The sequence below is a fragment of the Rhinopithecus roxellana genome, chromosome 8, assembly GCF_007565055.1.
Source record: "Rhinopithecus roxellana isolate Shanxi Qingling chromosome 8, ASM756505v1, whole genome shotgun sequence".
Lineage (NCBI taxonomy): Eukaryota > Metazoa > Chordata > Mammalia > Primates > Cercopithecidae > Rhinopithecus > Rhinopithecus roxellana.
In genome coordinates, this window is record NC_044556.1 from 19,566,734 (window position 1) to 19,575,587 (window position 8,854).

Sequence of the window (8,854 nt, forward strand, 5' to 3'; positions counted from 1 at the left end):
GCCTCATTATGGGGGAGGTATTGTACTGTTTGTTGTATTCTATTAACTCTTTTAATTGTCACATCAATCCTAAGAGGTAGGTAGGTGTTTGTTTGTTTTTGAGACGGAGTCTCGCTCTGTCGCCAGGCTGGAGTGCAGTGGCTCAATCTTGGCTCACTGCAAGCTCTGCCTCCTGGGTTCATGCCATTCTCAGAGGTAGGTAGTATTTTTATCTTCCTTTCACAGATGAGAAAACTGAGTCACACACAAAAAAATTAAATTGTGCATGACCATATTGCCAGAAAATGTTGAAGCCAGAAAACCTGGACTGGGCTATGCATCTCCAGAATTCATACTTTAAACCACTGTATTCTACTGCCTCTTTTTAGTTTCCTGACTCTTCCTGCATCCTGGGTCCCTGGGTCTCTCCCTTCCACACTATTACCTAAATAATCCTTCTAAACCATAAGTCTGAACACAGTATACCTTTCATAAAATCCTTCAATGGCTTCCCATCACTTTTAGCCTAAAATGTTAACTTCTTGGAAAGGTGCAGAAGAGCAGGTGTGATTCGGCTCCTGCCTACTTGCTTGGTCCTATTCCATAGGCATATTTCTTTCCCTGGCAGTATAAAACTAATGGCAGTTATTCTTCTGCCCCAAATGAATGGATAGGACACTACACTCTCTCTCTCTCTCTCTCTCTCTCTCTCTCTCTCTCTCTCATTCACCCTGATTCCTACTCATTACTTTTATGAGTCCACTTAATGTTCATCCTGGTTTTAGAAGCAGTTTTTTAGCACCCTATCCTAAAATATATTCTATTGAATTCTAATTAATAGCTTTCTTGTTTGATCAGGGTTTTTGGCTCTGTCTTCCTCACTACACTGTGAGCATCCTAAGTCAGGATTATATTTGAATACTGTTTGTTTGGGGCCTGAAATGTAGCAGGCATCCTGTAGAATTGCCAAATAAAATAATCGATCAAATATCTTTCATGGGCCGAGTGCGGTGGCTCACGCACTTTGAGAGGCTGAAGCAGGTGGATCACGAGGTCAGGAGTTCAAGACTAGCCTCTGGCCAAGATGGTGAAACCCCGTCTCCACTAAAAATACAAATATTAACCAGGCGTGGTGGCAGGTGCTTGTAATCCCAGCTACTCAGGAGGCTGAGGCAGAGTATTTCTCGAACCCGGGAGGCAGAGGTTGCAGTGAGCCAAGATCACGCTGTTGCACTCCAGCCTAGGTAAAGGAGCCAAACACTGTCCCCAAAAAAAATTTTTTTTTCATATCTTTTTTGCCCGTTTCCACAATAATTTCATATTCATAAATATAAATTGGCATCTGCTAAATGCCAGACAGTTTCATGTAGACCTTTTTTTTTTTTTCTTTTGAGACAGTGTTTCACTCTTGTCACCCAGGCTGGAGTGCAGTGGTGTTATCTCGGCTCACTGCAAACTTCGCCTCCTGGGTTCAAGTGATTCTCCTGCCTCAGCCTCCTAAGTATCTGGGATTATAAGTACTCGCCACCACACCTGCCTAATTTTTGTATTTTTAGTACAGATGGTGTTTCACCATGTTGGCCAGGCTCGTCTGGAACTCCTGACCTCAGGTGATCCACCTGCCTCAGCCTCCTAAACTGCTAGGATTACAGACATGAGCCACAGCACCTGGCCTTTTTTTTTTGAGATAGGGTCTTACTCTGTCACCCAGGTTGCAGTGCAGTGGCGTGCACGGCCTACTGCAGCCTAGACCTCCGCAAGGCTCAGGTGATCCTCCCACCTCAGCCTCCCGAGTAGCTGGAACTACAGGCATGCACCACTATGCCCAGCAAATTTATATATTTTTTGTAGAGATGAGGTTTCATCATATTGCCCAGGCTGGTCTCACACTCCTGGGCTCAAGTGATCTGCTCACCTCGGCCTCCTAAAGTACCGGGATTACAGGCGTGAGCCACTATGCCCAGCCTATATAGACTTTTAAATGCAGTTCTCCTAGCAATATTGTAAGATATATATTATCATTCCAGTTTTAAAGATTAAAAAAAAAAAACTAAAGCTGAGAGTATGTGAGAATAAAACAAGATAAATTATCTTGCAGGGTTTTTTGAAAATTAAAGATAATGTAAATAAGTACAAGTACTGAATCCCAAACATAGCAGTACCTCAGTAACAGGTGATCCTTACAATTATTGATCAGTGATAAGTGCCAGGGCTTAATAGTGTCTCCTAACTGTATGTCAGTGCCGGTCCAGATGCACCACAGCTGCTCATAATTTTAAATCAATGACTTGTCTTCTTTTCCTAGAAGAAGACAAGTACTTCCTTTCTTCAATGTTCATTCTAATCCTTGGTGTAATCCCTCCATTCCCACAAAGTCCACGCTTCTAATTTCTGGAGGTCATTTCACAAAATGAGATATAACTCTCCTCTGGGACTTCCTGACCCCACTTTGGGGAATACATTCTTACATTCTTCCCAGCATTTTAAAAGCATTTCCTTCCTGGCCTTAAGGAACTGAATGTTGCCCGTTTCTTGTCATTTTTAGAGTTGATGGATTACAGCCTTGCCTGAGCACAGTCAGGCTAGCACAGCCATTGAGGCCTGTGAAAGACCAGATGGTTCTACTCAAATGAACCAAGCAAGACTCTCTCAAACTCAATGTCATGTTCCAGCTTTTCTCAACTGTCACCCGGAAATGCTCATGCTCTCCGATGCTAATAAAATACCATAAAACATTTGCTTCCCTCTGTGGGGTGGGGCTTCCATTGCCCAACACAAATAGGCAGTCCTTTCTAGGGTGCTAGTCCCACCTGTGCCCCACCTTGGCTACACACTCCCCCTCCTGGCACTTATGAGACTCCTCGGGGATTTCAGTGAGAAGGAAGAGACAGAGAGGAAAGCAGAGTGAAAAGAAAAGCCAGGACGGGGGTCCCAGACAAGTTCATACTCGCTCAGAAAAGAGGACCTAAATCATAGAGTAGGAATGGACTTTGGAGACCATCTAGTTCACTGGTGAGTAAACTTCTTTACACGTGGGCCAATTCAGAAAACATGGAAATGCTTACAGATGTGGCAGGAATGGATATTTGCAACTTAACGAACATTTTTTATGCCACATTTCCTCATACTCTACAACTGTCCTCTTTATTCAGGTAGTGGATGGAATGTGAAGCATGCAGTGCCTCAAAGAAAAGCTAACACAACAGGTTGAAGATCATAATTCTCAGCTTATGAATTTCAAAAGACAAGGCCTAGGCTTAACGATAATATTGTATCAAACTAAGCATTTTTTCATCACAATAATCGTATTTATTTAATCCCCACAATAATCGTATTAGATGGTGTGATAGACAGAATAATGGCCCACAGAGATGTTCCATATCCTAATTCCAAAACCTGTGAATATATTACCTTATATTGCAAAAGAAGCTTCGCAGCTGCGGTTAAATTAAGGCGCTTGACTTGGGGAAACTAGCCTGTGTTATCCAAGCTAGGTCCAATGTAATCACAAGAGAAGAGCCAGAGTGAGAAAAAGAGATATGATGACTGATGGCCTCAGAGTGTGCACAAGATGCTCTGCTACTGGCTTTGGAGGTGAAGGAAGGAATCATAAGCCAAGGAATGCAGGTGTCCTCTAGAAGCTGGAAAAGGTGAATAAACAGATCCTCCTCTAGAGGCTGCAGAAGAAACAGTCTTACCAACACTGAGGACTCTGTGACTTCCATAACTGTAAGATAAATTTGTGTTGTTTTAAGCCACCAGTTTTGTGGAATTTGTTAGAGCAGCAATAGAAAACTGGCCAGGCATGGTGGCTCATACCTGTCTGTAATCCCAGCACTTTGGAAGGCCAAGGATCACCTGAGGTCAGGAGTTCAAAATCAGCCTGACCAGTGAAACCCCACCTCTACTAAACACACAAAAATTAGCCGGGCATAGCAGCACACACCTGTAGTCCCAGCTACTTGGGAGGCTGAGGCAGGAGAATCACTTGAACCCGGGAGGAGGAGGTTGCAGTGAGCCCAGCTCATGCTACAGCATCCAGCCTGGGTGACACAGCCAGACTCCATCTCAAAAATAAATAAATAAATAAATAAATAAATAAATAAATAAATAAATAAATAAAAACTAATACAGGTGGATGCTGTTATTAACCCCATTTTACATATAATAAAACTGAGGCACACTATATTATGCAGCTTTGCTATTGTCATAAAACATAAGTGTGGCAGCCTGAGTGATTACCCACTACACTGTATTGCTCTGTCACATAAAGCGAGAGATTCATAGGAATGAGTAAGGTTACTCTGGGACCAGGAGGAAGAAAAGTTGGAACCAATGAGTACTAGATGGAAGTGTAGTCTGAGAAGAGGGCCCAGGAACCCCTCTTCCAAGGCTAAGAAATAAGAAGGGAAGGGAGGGAACAGGAGAAATCTAAAGCAAATAGGTTTAGAGATTTAGGAGCAAGGTGTGCCTACGGTCTCCTTTCTCAAGGAGAAACCAGGTTGGTGACCGGACCCTTTAGGGGCAGAAGAATCAGCTGCATAGTGTTTAGACTAGTGGTCCTGAAACAGGTTTACTGAGCTTCCTTGGTCTCCAAGGTGTCAGGGGAAGCTGCATATTGTCTTTTTGTACCCTAAAGTGACATAGTTGTGGAAACAAAGAGCTATTGGACCTAAAGAGGCCCTGTGGATGGGAACGAAGAATGACTCATAGGGTCTTGCCTAGGCTGCTGGCCAAGGGCAGAATGGGAGGCTGCGCTTCTTGGTGGATGCCAGCATGTGTAGACGATAAGCCAAGACCAGATGTTACCATCTGCACATGTGCACACAGACAGGCACATCTTGATAAGTCAGCAAATCTTGGTCCCATGAACTTAGATACAACCTTATGGAAGAGGTGGAATTATAGAAAAGTGGATGGGTTGGGAGGGAAGACCCTAATAGCCAGATGTTAATGGAAAAGTCGCTTGATTTGTAAACCTTTGGTTGCTAATCATTGATCAAGTTCAAACCTTTCATTTTAAAGACTGAAGAAACTGAGATCCACCGTTTTAAGTAACTTTAGGGTACAACACTGAGGAATTTTTAAATTATAGGATAGGGAATTAAGTCCATGTCCTCTGATGCCACAAGACCAGTGCTTTCTATTTCCTCCCTGGCACTCTCACTTACTTACTCAACATCTATTGAGAGACTACTGGCAACAAGTATTGCGGATTAAAAGGGGAACTCCCACTGGGCGCAGTGGCTCACACCTGTAATCCCAGCACTTTGGGAGGCCAAGGCGGGTGGATCACCTGAAGTCGGAGTTCAAGACCAGTCTCGTCAATATGGTGAAACCCCATCTCTACTAAAAATACAAAAATTAGCAAGACGTGGTAACGCAAGCCTGTAGTCCCAGCTACTGGTGAGGCTGAGGCAGGAGAATCACTTGAACTCAGGAGGCAGAGGTTGCAGTGAGCTGAGATAACATCACTGCACTCCAGCCTGGATGACACTGAGATTCTGTCTCAAAATAATAATAGCAATAATAATAATAATAATAATAATAAAAGGAAAATTCCTTCTGGGAGCTTCCACTCCTTTGCATCAGGGGTCTCTGTGACTAAATGTGATCCATTTGATCCTGAGAGCTGTTGTTACTACTGAGTAAACACGATCCACAAAGATAGGTCCCCAGCAGTACCCTCATTGCCCTTGTAACTTGCAAAGTGCTTTCTTGGAGAGCATGGGTGGTCCTTTCAGGCCTGACCTACCCTCCTCACAAACTGTTACCCTAAGCAGGTAACCACTGGCTTCTCTTCACAGCTTTTCATTTATAAATAATTTTTTTCTTTTAAAAAAAAATTAGCTGTTTACCTGGTTTTAATGTAAGTTTTGGAAAATGAAGATTAAGAATTTTTAAAAATTATCAATAATCTCATCTTCTAGAAATAACCACTATTGTTAGTAATGTTTTCTTCCTAGCCTTCAATATACAGACACACAGAGTTCCACACAATTGGAAATCAGAAACATGATTCAAATAGTTTGCTTTAATTTTCACTTATTCTTTTGAATAGAAAAATATGATTATGTGGAACAAGATTCAAACATGCATACAATCAAAGGTAAATTTTCCTTTCTACTCTATTTTCTGCTACCCAGTTCTCTTTCCAGAAGTAATCCTGTTACATCAGAGAAATAGAAAAAAACCACTGCAAAATTTATGTGGAACCACAAAAGACCCAGAATAGCCAAAGCTATACTAAGCAAAAATAACATAACTGGAGGAATCACATTATCTGAATTCAAATTATACTACAGAGCTATAGTAACCAAAACAGCATGGTACTGGCATTAAAAACAGATACATAGACCATGCTGGTATGCAGTAGTGACATCATGGCTCACTGCAGCCTCAATCTCCCTGGCTCAAAGCCATCCTCCTGCCTCAGGCCCCTGAGTAGCTAGGACTAACTACAGGAAAACACCACCACACTGGGCTAATTTTTGTATGTTTTTGTAAAGACAGGGTTTTACCATGTTGCTCAGGCTGGTCTCAGACTCCTGGACCCAACAATCCACCGATTTCAGTCTTCCAAAATGTTGGAATTATAGGGATGAGCCACCACACCCAGCCACTCTTAAAGATTAATTTTATTCCTATGGGCTGGTCAGCTCAACATACTTATCTCACCAATATGTTACTATTCAAAGATTTTTGCAGAAAAAGATATGCTACATGGATATAAATTATTCTTTCTACCCCTAGGTAATATAATTACTTTTTTTAATTTTAAAAGGAAAATATTTGAAGCAATTTATTTTAAATCACAACAGTTCACCTAAATGATCAGAAACAAGGTGGGATATTCTTAATATGCTGCCAAGCTGGGCTGTCAGTGGACCAGGTGGGCTGAGCCTGCAGACAGTTTGTCTTTAACACTTGAAACAGGTTGGAAAGGGCAGAAATAGACAAACATTGGCATAAAGTTACCCCTCCTGTGTGGTTGACTTGAGATGTGAACGTGGGCTTTCTAATTTCAAGCCAAGGCTTTCCCCACTTGTTTCAATATGTCAGACATTGCGATGTAATGAAAACAGCAAACCTCTGGGATTTGGGGGAATGGGATAGTGGAGGAACATACAAGCAGACGTAAATTGTTAAGGTTCTGGTTCTTGAGCTAAGTCATAGGTTTGTGGGTGGTTGCAGTGAACCACCAGTTGCAGTAAAAACAACAAAAATAGATAATGTACAGCCTAGTGATAACAGTGTGTCTATGAATCAATTATAATTAATTTTGGTGCAATGTAGGTACAGTTATTTAAAATTCTGGCACTGTACCTGATAGCTATATGATATTAGGCAAGACACATAACCCTTCTGAACTGAATTTTTGTAAATACGTATTTTGTAAATCTGTTTACTGCTGCCTGATAGGATTATTGGAATATTTTTTTTAAAAGGTGTATTTAAAAAACAAAGCACAAGCCGGGCATGGTGGCTCATGCCTGTAATCCCAGCACTTTGGGAGGCTGAAGTGGGTGAACCACCTGAAGTCAGGAGTTCGAGACCAGGCTGGCCAACCTGGTGAGACCCCCCCGTCTCTACTAAAAAATACAAAATTAGCCAGGTGTGATGGTGCACATCTGTAATCCCAGCTACTCGGGAGGCTTAGGCAAGAGAATCACTTGAACCCAGGAGGCGGAGGTTACAGTGAGCCAAGATTGTGCCACAGGACTCCAGCCTGGGCGACAGAGTGAGAAGCAGCAGGCACTCGTATTAGCCAGGATAAGGAGATATTTGATCATTTTTATGGCTTGGGCAATGTTGATGTTTTGTCTATGTTCAGATATGATTACAGAGTGATCTTACTTTTGTCTTGATCTATCATGGTCACAACTCTGTCTTGTCTTGATGTTCTGTGAAATTGTTTACGTTCAACAGAAGAATAAAAATGCTTAGCTTTGATTGCCAAGCCAGCTCAAAGCAACAGCAAGCCAAGCTGGTAGTACCAGGCCATCTCCTGGATGTCACGGTCTGCTTTTCTCTTTCTCAGTATCCACACTAGAATTCTTGATTTACTCTCTTCCACCTCACTCAGTCAAAACCCATTACCTCACAGACTTCCCTTCTATGTGACACTACCACCCACACATATGCTAGCCCCAAAACCTAAGATTCACTCTTGATAATGCCCTTTTCTTAATTTTCCACAGCCAATCACCAAATCCCATTGTCTTCTTTCTTTTATTTCTTCCGCCATTGTTCTGGTCCAAACTACCATTATCTTTCTCCTAAACATGAAGTGCATCCTATTTCCTCTGCTTCCACACTTGCCCCTCTATAATCCATTATCTTCATAACACATAGATCATATCACTCCCTTGCTTTAAAACTTTCAAATAGCTTCCTATTGTACTCAGAATAAAAGCCAAACCTCTTATCCTGGCTTTCAAGGACCACGGTCTGGCTTCAGCCTAACTCTCCACCCTCATCTATCTGGGACTATCTTGCCGCTCACTCACTATGCTTCCCCCACACTGGCCTTTCCTGCCCTGCCCCTGCAACACACCAAGTTCCTCTTTCTCTCTGCATTTGCCCTGTCCTTTCTTTGCCAGGACAATAGTCTCCCTGCCAGCTCTTTCTCATCCAGGTCTCTTTGAGAGGGCTTCCCTGACCATCTAGATGCCACCTTCCTAGGCACTATCACATCTTTTCATTTTATTTCCTTCAAGTAGTAATCAATACCGGAAAGAATACTGTTCATGTATTCATCCGTTATTGTCATCGCTTCATTGGAATTTAGCTTCCTACAGGGATGGTGTTTGTCTTGCTCACTGTGATTTCAGCCCCTAGAAACCCACCTACCTCATAGCCAAGGACTCAGTAA